Source organism: Palaemon carinicauda, chromosome 31, assembly GCF_036898095.1.
Source record: "Palaemon carinicauda isolate YSFRI2023 chromosome 31, ASM3689809v2, whole genome shotgun sequence".
NCBI classification, from domain to species: domain Eukaryota; kingdom Metazoa; phylum Arthropoda; class Malacostraca; order Decapoda; family Palaemonidae; genus Palaemon; species Palaemon carinicauda.
The window spans coordinates 14,805,540-14,826,410 of NC_090755.1; the positions used below are offsets into that span (position 1 = coordinate 14,805,540).

Here is a 20,871-nt window from a genome sequence, read left to right on the forward strand (position 1 = left end):
TCATGATATTAGGGGTCTTAGCACCTCCCTAGCGTTTGAAAAGAACATGGCCGTGGGCCAAATCCTGAAAGCGGGTACTGTACCTGGTCCAGACAGTCCACGGTCACGGAGCATTACCTGAAGGACTGTTCTAGGAAATCCTTGGACAGGTTCGCCCTTGGCCGGGTTTGCCCTTGTCCCGGTTATTTCGGCCCTTCGGATTGGGAATCCGCCGGGGGCGGAGACCTAGTTCTAGCAACAAGGGGAACCAATTGCTCTTGGGGCAGTTGGGGGCTACGAGAGCCACTTGACCTTTGAAGGATCTGAGTTAGTGCAGAACTTTCAGCAGGAGATTCACCGGAGGAAACATAAATCGTCTTCCAGGTATTCCAATCTAGAATTATAGAGTCCGTGGCATAAGCCTGAGGGTCCAGGTTGGGGGTTACGTAATAATCTAGTTTGCGATTGGATTCCGTCGCAAACAGATCCACCTGGAGACCCGGGACTTGAGATAGTATCCACTGGAAAGATCGATTGTCTAGTGACCATTCCGACTCTAGCGGAGTCGTCCGGGAAAGTGAGTCCGCTACCACATTCCGGACTCCTGCTAGATGGACTGCTGACAGGTGCCACTTGTGCATTGCTGCCATGGAGAAAATCTTCAACATGATGTGGTTTATTTGGGCTGATCTGGAGCCTTCTCTATTGAGGCAGTGTACTATGACTGCACTGTCGAGAACCAGTCTGATATGGAGATTCCTGGCTGGATTGAGACGTTTTAAAGTGAGGAAGACTGCCATGGCCTCTAGGACGTTGACGGGCATTTGTTGGAAGATCGGTGACCATAACCCTTGGATTTTCTTGTGTTGTAAGGGAACCGACTTGGAAAGATTCTCGATCTTCGTCCAAGGCTGCAGACTTTTTCTCAGGATTGGGGAAAGGCGAGCACGTCTGTTTCGGCGTTTTGCGGTTGCTCTGGAGCGCCGCACTCTGTTTATGTCCTTGAGTTTGGACCTCAGGACGATGTCTGTCACGGAGGCGAACTGTAAGGAACCTAGGATCCTCTCTTGGTTCCTTCTGGAGGTCAACTTGGAGCGCCACACTCTGTTTATGTCCTTGAGTTTGGACCTCAGGACGATGTCTGTCACGGAGGCGAACTGTAAGGAACCTAGGATCCTCTCTTGGTTCCTTCTGGAGGTCAACTTTTCCCTGAGAAATTGTTTTGTATTGTTCGCTATCTCCTTCCTTTTGGCTTTGGGGAGGCACAGCGTATGGGAGCACAGGTCCCCTTGTAGTCCCAGCCATTGAAACTTGGTCTCCGGGACCAGGCGGGATTTCCCGAGGTTGACTTAGAATCCCAGTTGTCAAAGGAAGGTGAGGACTTTGTTCGTTGCTATGCGGGAAATCTGGGCATTGCCTGACCAGATTAGCCAATCGTCTAGATAGGCCACTACCTGTATCCCCTGAGTACGAAGCTCTTGAATTACTGTCTCTGCTAGTTTGGTGAAGATTCTGGGTGCTACGTTGAGCCCGAATGACATCACTTTGAATGCATAGGCTTGTTTGCCTAGCTTGAAGCCCAGAAAAGGACGAAAATGCCTTGCTATTGGAACGTGATAGTAGGCATCTGTAAGATCGATGGAGGTGGTGACGGCCCCACGGGGAAGTAAGGTCCGCACCTGCGAGACGGTAAGCATATGGAATTTGTCGCAACGAATGAAGGAATTTAAACAAGACAGGTCCAGGATTACTCTCCGTTTGTCTGAGCCTTTCTTTGGCACGCTGAACAAGCGTCCTTGAAATCTTAAGCGACGTATGCTTTGGATTGCATTCTTTAGTAGCAGATCTTTTGTGAAGGAACGTAGTTCTTCCGTGGACTGAGACCGGTTGAACCACTTGCAGAGGTTGCCTGAATTGGGAAGATTGGAAGGGCCTCAATCTCTTCCTACCTCGAATTGGGGTACTAGTAGGCTCATATTTCCTCTTTGAAACCAGGTCCCACCTAACCTTGAGGTTTTGGTTGGCTCTAGCTGCCTCGCTAAGGACCGAGTTAACTAAGTCCTCTGGGAAAGGATCCGGGCCCCAGACTGGAGCTTTGATGAGCCTATTAGGTTCGTGCCTAATCATGGCTTCGGATAGAACGTGTCGTCGACAACGGGTCCTGGCGTTTGCAAAATCATAGGCGTCAGCCATGAATTTTTGCAAAAGCGACTTAGTGAGGACCTTAAGGAGGTCCTCCTCGTTGTAAGTGGCGACGGTCAATTCAGAAAGGGCAACTGAATTAAGGGATCTGCTGAATCTACACCTTGACTCATATTCCAATTTGATGAGAGACTCCGGGAGTTTGGGAAGCCGTTCGCTGAACTGCGTCGAGGCACAGTCCGGGCTCAACTTACCTACCGAGAAGGTAGCTGGGGCGTTCCGCCAACATTCAATGTCTCCCGGAAAGAGAAGGGAGGGTAAGTCGGTCTCCCTGAGGTGAGGTAAAGGCTTCTCTTCCTTGATAGCCTGAAAGACCGTCTCTATGATCTTGGTCGCACATGGGGTAGGGGTCTGGTCGTCGGCCACAAACATAGTATATAAACTTTTGTAGGCCGTAATCATTGTGTTCAAGCAGTCCCACTCATTGAACATGCAGACCAAGACAGACTGTGCCTGTTCTTTAGGAAAATGAACAGTTTCCTTTGGGACCTTATCCAATCGAATCAGAGCCTCTTCCATGAGGCGAGCGTAGCCGGGGAAGGGGAATTCAAGACCCGGCGGGTAGAATTCATAATCCGCAAGAGGCTGGGTACCAAAACCTTCGATTGACAACATACCCTCCGAGAAGGGGGCATGCAATGCTAACCTCCAAGGGTTATTCTTATTGAAAGGAGGAAGCTTGGAGGCGTCGGGGATGGGGTATTGCTGTTGTGGCGGTGGCAGCCCCGAGCGCATGAGTCCCTGAACTAGGCTCTCCATAGAAGCTATTCTCTCTTGTGATTACTGCGTATGAGACGATAGCATTGACTCAAAACGAGCAAACATCTTATCGGAAAAATCCACTGGGTTAAATGATTCCACCGGGGGGGAACAGGTGCCGGAACGGAGGCTACTCCGTGAGAGGTTGAAGGCACATCAATTGAGTCATGAGAGACTCTGGTGGAGGAAGATTTAGCCTTCGAAGCTGTTGATTTCGAAGACTTGTGGGTCTTATATAAAGGCTTACGATGGGCCTTCACCTTGGGGATAACAGGCCGTCGACTGAGATCAGTCCCGGTTGTCCCCGGAAAACCTCGAAAAGAAGTGTGTTCTGAAGTAGAAGAGAAAGCCGGGCTAGGGGTAGGAATCTTAGCCCGGGAACCACCTGACTCACCTACGTCCCTACCTGCGTCGGGATCATCCAGAGCCATGGGTTCCACATCGAGGTTGAGGGTAGCGACGTCCTCAATTAGGGTGCCACCCGTCTCTTCTTGTTCCGGGGCCAGAAGAAGGGATTCGAACCTCTCGATGATAGGATACGCCAACTCTTTGGGGACCGCAGCTGAAGTTTTAGCATGGGGGTAGAGACGGGAACACCATTCCTCAGAGAGGATATAAGGCTGTTTGGCCTTCACGTTGCGGGCGAACCCGTCAATCCAGATCTTGAGGGTAGCCTGAGCTGTATCTTTTTCAAGTTGGGAGCACTGAAGGAGAACAGACTATTAGCGAGGGATATTTGTGCCAAAGAAAAGTGGAGAAGTCTAAAGACTTCGTAGACACGAAGTGAAAGGCATGAGGGAAGTCCAGAGGACTTGTGGCCTTAAAATTAATAATCTTAATTAATGTAAACCATTGAAATTAATCGTAACTCCCTACAAGTCTGTATCAATGAAAATGCACTCATCGAGTCAGATGTTAGAGTGGAGGTCATTGTGTAGCAGACTACACAATTGTCCGGATGCCAAACAGCTAAGTCATCCACTTGGACAGAACAGTGGGCGTCTGAACGACACAGGTCATGGCCGCAGGGTTGATAGAGGACAGCGGCACATGCCGTCATCGCACAGCGTACAGTCTGTAAGATAAAAGATACACGAGTATCTTAAAGGAAAGCAAATTAGGGGCCCGGAGGCCCCGTTGCTTAAAATATATATATATATATATATATATATATATATATATATATATATATATATATATATATATATATATATATATATATATATATATATATATATATATATATATATATATATCAATACCATGATAAAAATGTTTTATATATATATCTCAAGTATCTTGAATGAAAGCAAATAGGGGCCCGGGGGCCAAGGGGTGCTTAAATTATATCAATATCATGATAAAGGATTTACATATCAATATCATGATAAAATTGTTTTATATATATACATCAAGTATCTTGAATGAAAGCAAATGGGGGCTCGGGGGCCCCGGGTGCTTAAATTATATCAATATCATGATAAAAGATTTATATATCAATATCATGATAAAAATGTTTTATATATATACATCAAGTATCTTGAATGAAAGCAAATAGGGGCTCGGGGGCCCCGGGTGCTTAAATTATATCAATATCATGATAAAGGATTTTTTTATATATCAATATCCTGATAAAAATGTTTTATATATACATCAAGTATCTTGAATAAAAGCAAATAGGGGCCCGGAGGCCCCGGAGCTTAAAATATCTATATATATCAATATCATGATAAAAAAATTTTATATATATACATCAAGTATCTTGAATGAAAGCAAATTAGGGGCCCGGGGGGCCCGGAGTGCTTAAATATATCAATATCATGATAAAAGATTTATTTTGATTGTATTATGAATGAAAATAAGTCAGACCGTAACCGTGATCATATCAAAAGAGGGAAGGGAAGGTCGGGGGAAGGGATCTTTAATGGATCCGTGAAGTGCGGGACCGAGAGGGAGTAGCATGTACAAAACTGAATAAAATAATATAACATGACAAGGTACCACGGACCGAGCAGAAAACTTCCCGTCGATCGTTGGCCAAACGAGCGACGGAAAGAAAACGACTATGACCGGGTAGAGTAGTACAAAAGTGTAGTAATGTACGTTAATGTATAATAATAGCAAGCCTCACAGATCAACGGGAACCGCCCGTGCAAAGAAAGCGAAAGGCCCTGGGAGGGGAACATAACGCAACATAGTGACTCTAACTCGATTGGGAGAGAGAGAGAGGGAGGTAACCCTGGGGTGGGGTATCAGCGGGAGGGAGGCTAGGAGTGGGACGATAGCAGGTATACCAACCTGCCAGACCCACGATTGATATGATCACGCGGAAAGACTAATAACACTATAATAAACAACACATGGTAAAATAAGATAGGAAGGCATGCTGGATGATAATAATAATAAAATAACTATACATCAATCGTAAAACAAACGAGGGAACGAACATGAGACAGGAGAAACCAAGCCTGACAGCGCTGGGAGTAGGCAGGGCTACCAACATAACACAGAGTCAGTGAAGTGCTAACAAAAGGAAAAACTAATAGCTGACTTATGAAAGACCCTCGAGCTAATGCAAGAAAAACGAATGACGTTAAAAATGAGAAGCAAGTCTGTGGCGTGCGAACGTAAATAATCCAAGTAATAATAATGGAATAGAAACGCCCGAAGGCGACCAGGCATGCCAACCTAACGAGAATACGCTCACGTATATCTTAATAACTGTTATCGTAATAACAGGACATCAATATGGTATGTGAACCGTGGATACCCAGAAAGTTCATAACGAGAAACAATCAGTATGGAGGACTCATTGAAAAGCGTTAAGAACGACACGAGAGAGAGATAGGAGGAAGCCGAGCGCCATGAAAGACCCACGCGGGGTCGTGAAAAATAAAACTGTTATAATATAAGCAAAACAGGGCAAGGCCCCCTCCAAAATCTCAAAACTTATAGATCTGGTACTTAACTTAGATGGAGTGACAGTGGAGTCCGACATCTTGAGGTAAATCCAGGTAAAACCAGCGAAATTCACACACCAAGGCAAAATAAGTGTTTGATAGCGCGTGCTATAAAAAGGAGTGTCGTCACTGGCGTGGGATTGCAAGTAGTAGTAGGATGTTGAACGGCACCTCGCTGTTCGGGGATGTTGACAGGAGATATTTAAATGGTGCGAGGCCTCTGGTTGTGATTTATTCAGCACCCCAGTATTATACCGACACCTTATTAAGGTGAGCGAGCTGGGTTCAACCTAGCATTCCTATAAAAATTTTTCTCTGGTAAATTCATAGCAGTTTTTACCTTAGAAATTATGTAAAAGGAGCATTTCACTGGGTGGCACGGGTCGGAGCCCAGAAAGGCCCTTGCGGCCAGGATATACGTCTTCAGCAAGGAATACGTCTCGGAAGTGTTTGTACAGAGGTAAGCCACTTAGACACTAAGATAGTTTTTTGGGTAGTTTCCCCTATTTTCATACAGTTTTCTAGTAGTGGTCGTCGGAACCTAGTCCCCTATCTAGGTTCCTTTTCCCCACGTGCTTCCAACCTTCGGTCCCTAGTCCCTGCCAGGACACTCCCACCTTCTAAAGTTTAAGTCTCCTAAGAAAGTAGTTCTAGGTAAGTACTCTGTGTTGGAACAAATCACAAAATGTTATTTTCCTTAGTAAAATAAATTTTTGAATATACTTACCCGATGATCATATAGCTGCATCCCTGCTGCCCGACAGAAAAAACCTACGGGCGGAATACGCCAGCGATCGCTATACAGGTGGGGGTGTACATCAACAGCGCCATCTGTCAAGTAGGTACTCAAGTACTCGATGTCAACAAAGAACCAATTTTCTCCTCTGTCCCACTGGTTCTCTATTGGGGAGGAAGGGTGGGTCCTTTAATTTATGATCATCGGGTAAGTATATTCAAAAATTTATTTTACTAAGGAAAATAACATTTTTCAATATCAAACTTACCCGATGATCATATAGCTGATTCACACCCAGGGGGGTGGGTAGAGACCAGCATTACAAGTTGACATTATGAGCTAAGTATTCCGTATTTCATTTTAGCAGTTACTCAAAATAACAAGCATAAAATAAATAAGTACCTGGTAAGGAAGACGACTTGAACAATTACTCTGCCTTTTAAAGTACGTCTTCCTTACTGAGCCTCGCGATCCTCATAGGATGCTGAGCGACTCCTAGGAGCTGAAGTATGAAGGGTTGCAACCCATACTAAAGGTCCTCATCAAAACCTCTAATCTAGGCGCTTCTCAAGAAATGATTTTGACCACCCGCCAAATCAAGTAGGATGCGAAAGGCTTCTTAGCCTTCCGGACAACCCAAAAATATTTCAAGAGAAAGATTAAAAAGGTTCTGGAATTAGGGAATTGTAGTGGTGGAGCCCCCACCACTACTGCACTCGTTGCTACGAATGGTCCCAGAGTGTAGCAGTTCTCGTAAAGAGACTGGACATTCTTAAGATAAAAGACGCGAACACTGATTAGCTTTTCCAATAGGTTGCGTCGAATATATTTTGCAGAGATCTATTTTGTTTAAAGGCCACGGAAGTTGTGACAGCTCTAACTTCGTGTGTCCTTACCTTCAGCCAAGCTTGGTCTTCCTCATTCAGAAGGGAATGAGCTTCTCGTATTAACAGTCTGATAAAATAGGATAAAGAATTCTCTGACATAGGCAAAGATGGATTCTTAACTGAACACCATAAAGCTTCAGACGGGCCTCGTAAAGGTTTAAAAATAGAACTTAAGAGCTCTTACAGGACATAATACTCTTTCTAGTTCATTTCCAACCATACGATAAGTTTGGAATATCGAACGATATTGGTCAAGGCCGAGAAGGCAGCTCGTGTTTGGCTAGAAAACCAAGATGTAGAACATGTAGCCGTTTCGGATGAGAATCCGATGTTCTTGCTGAAGGCATGAATCTCACTGACTCTTTTAGCTGTAGTTAAGCATATCAGGAAAAGAGTCTTAAAGGTGAGATCTTCAGGGAGGCTGATTGAAGTGGTTCGAACCTGTCTGACATAAGGAATCTTAGAACCACGTCTAAATTCCAACCAGGTGTAACCAAACGACGCTCCTTCGTGGTCTCAAAAGACTTAAGGAGGTCCTGTAGATCTTTATTGTTGGAAAGATCTAAGCCTCTGTGACGGAAGACTGATGCCAACATGCTTCTGTAACCCTTGATAGTGGGAGCTGAAAGAGAACGCTCTTTCCTCAGAAATAAGAGGAAGTCAGCTATTTGAGTTACAGAGGTACTGGTCGAGGATACGGATACTGACTTGCACCAGTTTCGGAAGATTTCCCACTTCGATTGGTAGACTCTAAGGGTGGATGTTCTCCTTGCTCTAGCAATCGCTCTGGTTGCCTCCTTCGAAAAACCTCTAGTTCTCGAGAGTCTTTCGATATTCTGAAGGCAGTCAGACGAAGAGCGTGGAGGCCTTGGAGTACCTTCTTTACGCGTGGCAGACGTAGCAGGTCCACCCTTAGGGGAAGTGTTCTGGGAACGTCTACCAGCCATCGAAGTACCTCGGTAAGTTATTCTCTCGCGGGCCAGAGGGAAGCAACTAGCGACAACTTTGTCCCTTCGTGAGAGGCGAACTTCTGCAGTACCTTGTTGACAATCTAGAACGGAGGGAATGCATATAGATCTAGATGAGACCAATCTAGTAGAAAGGCATCTATAAGAACTACTGCTGGGTCCGGGATAGGTGAGCAAAGTATTGAGAGCCTCTTGGACATCGAGGTTGCGAAGAGATCTATGGTTGGCTGGCCCCAGGTGACCCAAAGTCTCTTGCATACATCCTTGTGGAGGGTCCAATATGTTGGAATTATTGTCCCTTCCTACTGAGACAATCTGCTAAGACATTCAAGTTGCCTTGGATGAAACTCGTTACTAGTGAAAAGTCTAGACCTGTTGAACAGGAGAGGAGGTCACTTGCGAACTCGTACCATATCAGAGAGTAGGTCCCTCCTTGCTAGGAGATGTACATCAAAGCAGGGAGTTGACCGTGTTCACCTCCACCACTTTGCCTTGAAAGAGAGACCTGAAGCTTTTCCAGGTCAGACGTACTGCCAGAAGCTTCTTGCAGTGAAATGCATCATCCTTTGACTCGAGTTCCATAATCCCGAGCATTCCCTACCGCCTAGGGTCGCACCCCAGCCTACGTCCGATGCGTCTGAGAAGAGAACGTGGTTGGGAGTCTGAACAGTCAGGGGAAGACCCTTTCAAAGGTTGATAAAGTCCTTTCATCAAGTCAGACCAGACTTATCTTCCGGAAACCGGGATCGAGACCGCTTCTAGCGTCTTGTCCTTTTCCAGTGAAGAGCTAGATGAAACCGAAGAGGACGGAGGTGTAGTCTTCCAAGTGACACCAATTGAACCACGGATGACAGTGTCCTAACCAGACTCATCCACAGCCTGACAGGGCCGTGTTCCTTCTTCAGCATCTTCTGGATGGATAGCAGGGCTGGGGGTTGATCGTCTTGTTCAGCCATGTCCTCATCAGAGGGTTCCTCATCCGAAACTGATGAGGAAACGGCAACGGAGTGGGCAACGTCTGACTCGCTGAATCCGGTCGCACTGGTGGATGCGTGACGGAGCCGGACACAAGATCATGGTACTGCTGCACAGTCTGTGAACTGTCAACCATGGGGACGCGAGGAAGTACAGCGACAACCCGAAACAGTCTAGACTGTCTGGGTTGTGCAGACAACCCCCTACCGGGTTGCTGAGGTTGCCGCACTGCGTCACAACAAGTCACCTCTGCTGGTTGTTGAACGTCTTACTAGTGACACACTGAACGTCCACAACCACCTCCGAGAGTCGCTTAACGTCAACGTGCGACTGGCAACCCACACTGGGTCGCACCGGTGGAGGAACCATCTCAACTGGCGGACGTGAGTAGGAAACCTCAGCGTCAACAGGGCGTACAACCAACCGGTAGGAAGGTTGTTGGCTAGAAGGTTCTTCTCCGTAAAAAATCCTCTATCAAGGACTAAGCTTGGACTGCATGTCTTGCAACAAAGCCCATTAGGGTCTATGGGAGCAGGTGTGGCAACAGACGGGGTTAGTGACTGAAGCGGAACCATTTACCATCCCTGGAAGCATGTTATGCTTTAATTAAAGTCCATAGGAGGCTAAGCAGCTTAAGGCTCCTCTCCAAATGACAGAGTCCTCAAGGGAATATCAGAAGGAGGGAGAACAGCACTTTCTCATCTACAGGAACCATGTCCGAGAAAAGCTAGGTTATCTCAGTGAGGGTTTCACTGGTGCATAAGCAGCAGACCAGAAGGCAACGTTATGTAACTGCTTGACAGTCTGTGAACTGTCAAAAACTGAACTGACAACCACAACAGGTGCGTGAGGACATACAGCACTGGTGCCTCAGTAGCAGACCAGAAGGCAACGTCAAGTAACTGCTTGACAGTCTGTGAGCTGGCAACAACCAAAGCTGTGTGGGGAAGCCTCAACTCCTGACTGACAAGTCTGCTGCGGGCGAGTGGCGGTAACCACAGTGGGTTGCGGAGGCTAACACACCGTGTCAAAACACGGCAGCTTGTGGTAGCTCACGCACGGCAACGGAGTGCTCCGTGTGTCTGTGGGAGTCAGCATGCGTCTGGCAGGGTCGACTGCGCATGGGTGGAGGAGCTCTCACAACAAGAGTGTGGGAGCAGGCAGCCATGCTGGGCGCACAACCGTGGCAGGCTGTAGGCCAACGGGTGCATCGTCAACCTTCTCCGCAGTCGGAGTGTGGGAGCAGGCAACAACCAAAGCGGAGTGGTGGTGCGTGGTGGGGACTGCCGTGGGTTGCGGAGCATGCCGCATTGCGTCAAAACACGGCAGCTTGACTCCACCTTCCCACTGCTGATGCGGTAGCTCACGCATGTTAACGGAGGGAGCCGCACGTCGGCTAACGTTAACATGCGTCTGGCAGGGTCGATCGCGCATCGGAGGTGGAGCTCTCCGCAGCCGGAGTGTGGGAGCAGGCAGCCTCAGCGTGAGCTGGGCGCACAACCGTGGCAGGTTGTAGGCTAACGAGAGCAGTGTAAACCTTCTCCGCACGAAACTCCTGCATAACCGCAGCTAACTGAGTCTGCATAGACTGCAGTAAAGACCACTAGGGTCTACAAAAGACGGCAACAAACGGAGCTACTGTCCGTTGTGACTGAGGGTCTAATACAGCTGGTGCGGCAACAGACGGAGTTACTGCCTGTTACGGTACCGCCTTGCCTCTCTTGGGAGGTGTGCAGTCGTCGGATGACTGCAGCGAGTCCGAACTGACCCAGTGGCTACACCTAGGCCGTTGGACTAGCGCGGAAGGGACCGACTTGCACTTAAAAAGCTGCAAGATTTGGTCCATGGTTTCTACGAGAAACCTCTTCCGCAGACGAGGAATAAATGGGCTCTCTCGTCTTTGTGTGGGTGGGGCGATCACGTGGGCAACGTGTGTAGATACACCCGAAACCACGGAGGGAAACGTCTGTTCGTCGATCAAGGCCTGTGGAACCCATAAGTCGTTCGACATTACTTCTCCCCTGGGCTTGGGAGCTTGTAAGAGGTCCCGGACTAGGTGAACAACTGGCACGAACAGACGAACTCTCGAACGCAACACTGTAACACTTTGCGCATATCACTTTATCACTTTTGATTTTCTGTTTGCACTTATTTCACTGAAATCGAAACTTTAACTGATTTCTACCTGAAACACGCAATCCTATCCTTCATTAAAAGGAAGTAATTGCGAAAACAGTATTACAATGCAACAGAAAAACATAATTAAAGATAAAGAATTCAGTGGCTGGAAAAGAGACTAAACACTAGATCAAATAAACTACGTTTAAAATCTCTCACCGCATAAAGCCTGGGAACAAGAATAAAACTCTAGAAACGTTTTACCTTCTTCCCCTACAGCGACTAGGGAGAAGAGTAAAAAACGAGAACAACGTTACCCGCTTGAACGAAACGTTTATTCTCCTCTCTCTCCCTCCGTCTCTATCTCTCTCTCTCTTCTCTCTTGACTTAGAACCTGAGAGAAGAGCCCAATTATATATCGTTAAAACATATTATTTGCTAAAGGAAAAAACTGAAAGGTTTCCCAAATAAAAAGTTCCTTTATTTAGAATTTAAACCATATAAGCTAAGAAAGAATGAACGAAACGCTAGAATCGGTTTACTCTTACTGCACCGTGAAACCGTGAAATACTCTCTCTCTATCGTAACGATAGAGCGCATGTTGAACGTTCTGAACGTCAACAACTGCGGAGACTAAACTAAACGTTAGTTCATCTTTGAAAACAGTACGAGACTATCAAAGAAATTCTTTCATAAAACATTAAAATCAAAAAGTATTAAATTCTTAAAAGGTAAATACGATATGACGGGCTCAATGTTAATTAACTTCGGTTCCAAGTAAGGACCGCCTACTATTAGGAAAGGTCGCATATAAACAAACATAAAAATTAATTTTTATAAGTTTATAATAAATGGAAAGTTAATCGAAGAGGCCTATGAAGGCGGAGAGATATAAAATAAAAAGATCTATAACTTGTTAAGCAAAATTACCAAAAACCTAAACACACTTCCGTCTAAGGGAAGGGTCGGCCATTTAAAAGTGAAAGAGAGTCCATACTCTCTTCGACACCAACACTTCCGCCTAAGGGAAGGGTCGGCCATTTAAAAGTGAAAGAGAGTCCATACTCTCTTCGTCACCATAATTAAATCTATCCAAAACGAGTTCAAGTTTTGAAATGAAGATAAAACCCCTGCATAGCGAAAGCTCAAAACTGGAATAGTGTACTTCACCAAATCATTGTGAAAACAAATCCAGTTAGGGACGGCGTATTTAGTAGGTCTTGCCTGTGGCACGACAGAGGGAAAATTGGTTCTTTGTTGACATCGAGTACTTGAGTACCTACTTGACAGATGGCGCTGTTGATGTACACCCCCAACAGTATAGCGATCGCTGGCGTATTCCGCCCGTAGGTTTTTTCTGTCGGGCAGCAGGGATGCAGCTATATGATCATCGGGTAAGTTTGATATTGAAAATTTTTAAGTAATTTGTATTTTTCCTAACATACTTACCTAGAACTACTTTCGGGTTATGGCCCACCCATCCTTCCCCGAGGGCCCTGCAGGGCTGAGGAGAACCTTTCCGACGAAACTTACTGAGGAGCATGACCTGAGCTAGCACGTTCTCCGACCCCGGGTCGCCTCAGGGCGCGTATCACTCTGCCTGAGGTTACCCCTATAGAAAACGGGAATAGGGTAAACTACACAAAATTCTGGTCGGTTGGGAAAGAGTTACCAGTAACTCCTAAGAAAGTAGTTCTAGGTAAGTATGTTAGGAAAAATACAAATTACTTAAAAATTTGTGATATCTTACCCAAAATGAACTACTTACCCTTATTTGGATAGAAATAAGTCGTTGATCTCAAAGACTTTTAATTATCTTTTTAATAGTATATTTTGAAGAACTTAATAAACTGTTTTTGATTGGCTACTTACTACATAAGTTAAATTAAGTGTTTTATGTGAAGGTATTCATTAAAGCAATCCCTGAATCTACCCTGTAAAACAAAATCATGAGATGAGCTAGCGGCCGAGCCTGGAAACGAACAACACATATTTCTTCAATGATGCATTTTAACTAATTTAGAAAATCTAAAACAGAATAATTAAAAAGGGAACAAATAATTTGAGGCTCTATAAGAGCATCTCAAACCTTGGATGTGCCTTTCACCACTAGAACTGCTATTGATTTTAGAGCTTACACAAAGAAGTTGAAAATGTCAAGTTTTTATCATAAGTAACAAACTAAACTCATTAGGCTATTGCAAAGACCAAGGCCCTAGTAGCATTGCCGTCATCATTTCCTCTATAAATAACTAGCCTAACCTTTACTGTTAGAAGTAAGCCTTCTATAACCTTAAAAATAATATATATTATAGAAAATGTAAAGGAAAATATTTCAAGAACACTTCCTACAGTATATCGCAGTATTACCCACAAACAGCACCAGCTTACAAACACTGCATTTAAAGATTTTCATTTATTACTAGTAGGCTACTTATGGATTTAAAGCAAGAAATTAAATTGACACTAGAACAAGATTAGGTATCTGATTGGTCTTATACAAATCAAAACAGCATCATCAACATATTCTAGGTCTGCTAAATTACTACCACCAATCCAGTGATTTTTAAATGTATTATTTTATCAATGTATAGAAGACACTTTCAAAGGTAACCATTTTTCATGTTGAATAAAATTTCCCATCCTTTCATGTTTAAATAATAAAAATTAATAAATATACAAAAAAAGTAGCAATTTTCCCCCTAAAATTTCATGTATTGAGAAACCAGGCTTCAAAGTTTTTTTTTTTTTTTTTAGATTGGTTGAATAAAACTTTAATATGTATAAAAATTGTCTTATAGCTATAATTTTCCACACCACTGGGGATCATAAAGACATGATCAACATATTTCATTGTTATTTACAAAGGATTAGATAGCCCTTCCCTCAAATCCATTAGTATATATATTCTACTGTACTCCTCATGTTCCATAGGGCCACATGAGTGAAACATTGCTAGTATAATATAGTATATTCTCATCTATGTACAGTACCTTTCTGGAGAAATTTTACTTATTATGCATATTTAGTTGTTTGACACTTTAGGCATCTTTCAATATATCCGTAATATACATACATACATATACCAAGGCACTTCCCCCAATTTTGGGGGGTAGCCGACATCAACAAATGAAACAAAAACAAAAAAGGGGACCTCTACTCTCTACGTTCCTCCCAGCCTGACAAGGGACTCAACTGAGTTCAGCTGGTACTGCTAGGGTGCCACAGCCCTCCCTCCCCCGTTATCCACCACAGATGAAGCTTCATAATACTGAATCACCTACTGCTGCTACCTCCGCGGTCATCTAAGGCATCGGAGGAACCAGCAGGGCCTACCGGAACTGCGTCACAATCGCTCGCCATTCATTCCTATTTCTAGCACGCTCTCTTGCCTCTCTCACATCTCTCCTCCTATCACCCAGAGCTTCCTTCACTCCATCCATCCACACAAACCTTGACCTTCCTCTTATACTTCTCCCATCAACTCTTGCATTCATCACCTTTAGCAGACAGCCATTTTCCATTCTCTCAACATGGCCAAACCACCTCAACACATTCACATCCACTCTAGCTGCTAACTCATTTCTTACACCCATTCCCACCCTCACTACTTCGTTCCTAACCCTATCTACTCGAGATACACCAGCCATACTCCTTAGACACTTCATCTCAAACACGTTCAATTTCTGTCTCTCCATCACTTTCATTCCCCACAACTCCGATCCATACATCACAGTTGGTACAATCACTTTCTCATATAGAACTCTCTTTACATTCATGCCCAACCCTCTATTTTTTACTACTCCCTTAACTGCCCCCAAACACTTTGCAACCTTCATTCACTCTCTGACGTACATCTGCTTCCACTCCACCATTTGCTGCAACAACAGACCCCAAGTACTTAAACTGATCCACCTCCTCAAGTAACTCTCCATTCAACATGACATTCCACCTTGCACCACCTTCCCTTCTCGTACATCTCATAACCTTACTCTTACCCACATCAACTCTCAACTTCCTTCTCTCACAGACTCTTCCAAATTTTGACACTAATCGCCCAAGCTTCTCTTCTGTGTCTGCAACCAGTACAGTATCATCCGCAAACAACAACTGATTTACCTCTCATTCATGGTCATTCTCGTTTACCAGTTTTAATCCTCGTCCAAGCACTCGAGCATTCACCTCTCTCACCACTCCATCAACATACAAGTTAAACAACCACGGCGACATCACACAACCCTGTCTCAGCCCCACTCTCACCGGGAACCAATCACTCACTTTATTTCCTATCCTAACACATGCTTTACTACCTTTGTAGAAACTTTTCACTGCTTGCAATAACCTTCCACCAACTCTATATAACCTCATCACATTCCACAATGCTTCCCTATCAACTCTATCATACGCTTTCTCCAGATCCATAAACACAACATACACCTCCTTACCTTTTGCTAAATATTTCTCGCATATCTGCCTTACTGTAAAAATCTGATTCATACAACCCCTACCTTTTCTAAAACCACCCTGTACTTCTAAGATTGCATTCTCTGTTTTATCCTTAATCCTATTAATCATTACTCTACCATACACTTTTCCAACTACACTCAACAAACTAATACCTCTTGAATTACAACACTCATGCACATCTCCCTTACCCTTATATAGTGGTACAATACATGCACAAACCCAATCTACTGGTACCATTGACAACACAAAACACACATTAAACAATCTCACCAACCATTGAAGTACAGTCACACCCCCTTCCTTCAACATCTCAGCTCTCATACCATCCATACCAGATGCTTTTCCTTCTCTCATTTCATCTAGTGCTCTCCTCACTTTATCTATTGTAATCCCTCTCTCATTCTCATCTCCCATCACTGGCACCTCAACACCTGCAACAGCAATTATATCTGCCTCCCTATTATCCTCAACATTCAGTAAACTTTCAAAATATTCCTCCCATCTTTTCCTTGCCTCCTCTCCTTTTAACAACCTTCCATTTCCATCTTTCACTGTCTCTTCAATTCTTGAGCCAGCCTTCCTTACTCTCTTCACTTCTTTCCAAAACTTCTTATTCTCTTCATATGAATGACCCAATCCCTGACCCCACCTCAGGTCAGCTGCCCTCTTTGCCTCACGTACCTTGCGCTTTACTTCCACATTTTTCTCTCTATATTTTTCATACTTCTCTATACTATTACTCTGCAGCCATTCTTCAAAAGCCCTCTTTTTCTCTTCCACTTTTACCTTCACTCCTTCATTCCACCATTCACTGCCCTTCCTCATGCTGCCTCCAACAACCTTCTTGCCACACACATCACTTGCAATCCCTACAAAATTTTCTTTTGCTAACTTCCACCCCTCCTCTAAATTACCAGGTTCTCTTACTTTCACTTCGTCATATGTCATTTTCAACCTTTCCTGATATTTACTTTTTACCCCCGGTTTTATTAGCTCTTCAACCCTCACTAGCTCCCTTTTACATCCACCTACTCTATTCCCCCACTCTTTTGCTACAACTAATTTTCCTTCCACCAAAAAATTATCAGACATACAGTTAGCCATACCCCTAAACACGTGCACGTCTTTCAATCTTCCAAACGTTCTTTTAGTTATCAACACATAATCCATTAATGCCCTTTCTACTACTCTTCCATTTGCCACTCTTACCCATGTATACTTATTTTTATCTTTCTTTTTGATAAAGCTATTACTTATCACCATCTCTTGCTCAACACACATATCTACCAGTCTCTCTCTACTCTCATTTTCACCTGGTACGCCATACTTCCCAATGACACCTTCTACCTCTCCAGCGCCCACTCTAGCATTTAAGTCACCCATGACAACTACATAATTCCTTCTACCCAGTCCTTCTACACACCTAGTTAATTCATTCCAGAACTCATTCCGCTCTTCTTCACTTTTCTCACTACCTGGCCCTTACGCACTGACAAACGCCCAACATTCCCAACCCAACCTAACCCTTACCCACATTAACCTAGATGATATCTCCTTCCATTCCACTACTTTACCTGTCATCCATTCACTCAGCAATAAAGCCACACCCTCTCTCGCTCTTCCCCCTTTCAATCCCAGACACTCTACCAGACATTTCACCAAACATCACTTCACCCTTTCCTTTTATCTTTGTCTCACACAAGGCCAATACATCCATCCTTCTATTCCTAAACATACTTCCAATTTCACATCTTTTACTCTCTATTGTACTACATCCACGCACATCCAAACACCCCAAAACTAGAGTGTGGAGAGCAGTCACTCTCCCCCCAGCTCCATCTCTTTGTCGATGTCTCACAGGATGTAGATACAGGAGTGGGGGTTCCCAGCCCCCTCGTCCCGTCCCTTTTAGTCGCCTCTTACGACATGCAGGGATAACGTTGGCGCTATTCTAATTGTTTTTATGCCCCCGCGGCCACAGGGGGCCTCTAATCCGTAATATAAATATTGTAAATATATAATAGAGCAGACAAACAAATACAGCCTTCAAAGTTTTTGTTTTTGTAGAGATCAGTTGAATATTCTTTAGTATACTGTAAATATTTATGGGCTGTAAGCATTAAATTTCCTCATCGCTGGAGATCATAAGGACATAATCATCATATTGCTGGGTTAATTACCAAGAAGTGGCAATTTCCTTCCCTCAAATCAGAAATATATACGCTACATGTACAAAATGTCCACATTAGTAAGATAGTGTTAGCATAATATACCCTCGTCTGCATAATTTTGATGTAAATCTTACGCTTTAGGTGTACTGTATTTAGTTATCATCTGGCACTTTCTGCATCTTTTAGCATAACCATAATATAAAAATGTTAAATATATAAACAAGCAGGCAAAATATGATGAATATAACTTAGAGAAATGTACAGTTTAGCAAACGTTCATTTACAATACCACTGAGAAAAGAAGAAAATGATAATTGCTTCCTGATGTTATGAGAAAATCTTGCTGTTGATATCCATGGGATAATGACAAAAATATTTTCCCCTCAAATTCTTGAAGAAAAATACAATAAATAAATACCCTTCAGAAAAAGGTTGCATAAGGGATCGAATATGCTTGTGTAATACTGTATAAGAAAAGGATGTTTTAGCCATAAAACAATTTCTCATTAAAAATACTATATGAAACATGAAACATATGTGTTCTCTAGCCAAATATGCAAAAATCAGAATTTCCAAAATTCCAAGGAGAGGTCATGAGTCGCACCCTTTAAAGACTAAACAAAAGTAGAATAAAGATGTATACCTAGTCTTGGAATCAGCCATCTCCGAATACTTGAGGGAAAGACAGCATCAAAACTTACCTTAAACAACTTACTAGGTTATTTTTTTACCTCTAAAGTTACATATGACTTAAAAAGGGATATTTTTCAAGACATTCAGGATATAGCTCAGTGCTTTCGTCATTCTCATTTACCCGTAAAAAAAAATAGACTTTAGCATAATGCACTTCACACCAGTTGCTTATAACTGGTATGGAATCTGCTACTCATTTACTCAGGTTCAGGGTTGAAGGAAAGCCTTTGTAACAGTGCCTCTAGTATACATGCAATGTATTTTAGTTTTTCCTATTTCTTTATTTTATTTTATTTGAATTTATGGAAGGTTGTTAAAAGGAGAGGAGGCAAGGAAAAGGTGGATGGAGTATTTTGAAAGTTTACTGAATGTTGAGGATAAGAGGGAGGTAGATATAATTGCTGTTGCAGGTGTTGAGGTGCCGGTGATGGGAGATGAGAATGAGAGAGAGATTACAAGAGAGGAAGTGAGGAGAGCACTAGATGAAACGAGAGTAGGAAAAGCATCTGGTATGGATGGTGTGAGAGCTGAGATGTTGAAGGAAGGGGGTGTGACTGTACTTGAATGGTTGGCGAGATTGTTTAATATGTGTTTTGTGTTGTCAATGGTACCAGTAGATTGGGTTTGTGCGTGTATTGTACCACTATATAAGGGTAAGGGAGATATGCATGAGTGTTGTAATTCAAGGGGTATTAGTTTGTTGAGTATAGTTGGAAAAGTGTATGGTAGAGTACTGATTAATAGGATTAAGGATAAAACAGAGAATGCAATCTTAGAAGTACAGGGTGGTTTTAGAAGAGGTAGGGATTGTATGAATCAGATTTTTAAAGTTAGGCAGATATGCAAGAAATATTTAGCAAAAGGTAAGGTGTATGTTGTGTTTATGGATCTGGAGAAAGCGTATGATAGTGTTGATAGGGAAGCAATGTGGAATGTGATGAGGTTATATGGAGTTGGTGGAAGGTTATTGCAAGCAGTGAAAAGTTTCTACAAAGGTTTTACTACCTTTGTAGAAACTTTTCACTGCTTGCTAGAATAAGAAATGAAGTGAGCGATTGGTTTCCGGTGAGAGTGGGACTGAGACAGGGATGTGTGATGTCACCATGGTTGTTTAATTTGTATGTTGATGGAGTGGTGATAGAGGTGAATGCCGAGTGCTTGGACGAGGATTGAAACTGGTAGACGAGAATGACCATGAATGGGAGGTTAATCAGTTGATGTTTGCGGATGATACTGTACTGGTTGCAGACGCGGAAGAGAAGCTTGGCAGATTAGTGACAGAATTTGGAAGGGTTCGTGAGAGAAGGAAGTCGAGAGTTAATGCGGGTAAGAGTAAGGTTATGAGATGTATGAGAAGGGAAGGTGGTGCGAGGTTGAATATCATGTTGAATGGAGAGTTACTTGAGGAGGTGGATCAGTTTAAGTACTTGGGGTCTGTTGTTGCAGAAAATGTTGGAGTGGAAGCAGATGTACGTCAGAGAGTGAATGAAGGATGCAAAGTGTTGGGGGCAGTTAAGGGAGTAGTAAAAAATAGAGGGTTGGGCATGAATGTAAAGAGAGTTCTGTATGAGAAAGTGATTGTACCAACTGTGATATATGGATCAGAGTTGTGGGGAATGAAAGTGACGGAGAGACAGAAATTGAATGTTTGAGATGAAGTGTCTAAGGAGTATGGCTGGTGTATCTCGAGTAGATAGGGTTAGGAACGAAGTAGTGAGGGTGGGAACGGGTGTAAGAAATGAGTTAGCAGCTAGATTGGATGTGAATGTGTTGAGGTGGTTTGGCCATGTTGAGAGAATGGAAAATGGCTGTCTGCTAAAGAAGGTGATGAATTCTAGAGTTGATGGGAGAAGTACAAGAGGAAGGCCAAGGTTTGGGTGGATGGATGGAGTGAAGGAAGCTCTGGGTGATAGGAGGATAGATGTGAGAGAGGCAAGAGAGCGTGCTAGAAATAGG

At 43.6% G+C, this 20,871-nt stretch overlaps 1 protein-coding gene across 1 annotated transcript in view; it reads left to right on the forward strand.

Moving 5' to 3' along the window:
- The window catches only part of LOC137624319 (tyrosine-protein phosphatase 10D-like), a 112,568-nt gene that overhangs the window by 62,189 nt on the left and 29,508 nt on the right, over positions 1-20,871 (forward strand). The window lies entirely within an intron of this gene.